We start from the raw sequence: 814 nt of genomic DNA on the forward strand, positions 1-814 counted from the left end.
ACCCTCTTTTTTTCTATTTCGCCACACGTCTATCGATCGATATATATCGTTATTGAATTATCGCCCAGCCCTACTTTGAGTAAAAGCCCCCTGGATCCCGCAGGGGGTCGTCGAGCAATATAGCACCCTTGGTCAGCAAGGCGTCTATCTCTTTGCTCAGAGCCTGAGCCTTTACCTGGTCGTGAATCACCGTCATCCTGACACGACCAGGGATAGGAGGGCGGCGGCGGAACTGTAACGCGTAACCCTGGGTAAGTGTACACACCACCCAAGGATCGGAAACAAGAGCGGCCCAGCAACTGAGCTGGTCTGGGGTAAAGTGTCTCACCGCCAGCCCAGTGACATCATCTCCGAGCCCCCCTGTCCTTCGGGGGGCGGGAGGGTTGCCGAGTTGCCCGCCTGGGTTGAGGAGCAACATGAGCCCGACCTCCTGGTGGATCCCACTGGCCATGGGCAGGCCTTGCAGTAGGCCCTGCAGCAAACCGTGGCTGCCTCAAGCAAGGTGTAGTCCGGGCAGGATAAGTGCGTGACAGGGACACAGAGGCACTCCGAGCAGGACACTGCACTCGTCTGCGATGCAGGCCGGCCAACTCCATCCACTCCAGGGCTGCAAGCGCAGCGGAACGAAACATATCCCCAGGAACTACTGGAATGCCCATTAGGGTTCTTCTACATGCCTCTGTCAGAGGAGATTGAGCCAGCCAGACCTGGTGACGTGCCTGAACAATGGGAAGACAGGACACGTCCAACCTCCCTAGACAAATGCATTGAGGGATGCGTCCATCAGTCCTTGGGTAGGTGCATCGATTGCGAC

Source organism: Cyprinodon variegatus, unplaced genomic scaffold (genome assembly GCF_000732505.1).
Source record: "Cyprinodon variegatus isolate N-32 unplaced genomic scaffold, C_variegatus-1.0 Scaffold1410, whole genome shotgun sequence".
NCBI lineage: Eukaryota > Metazoa > Chordata > Actinopteri > Cyprinodontiformes > Cyprinodontidae > Cyprinodon > Cyprinodon variegatus.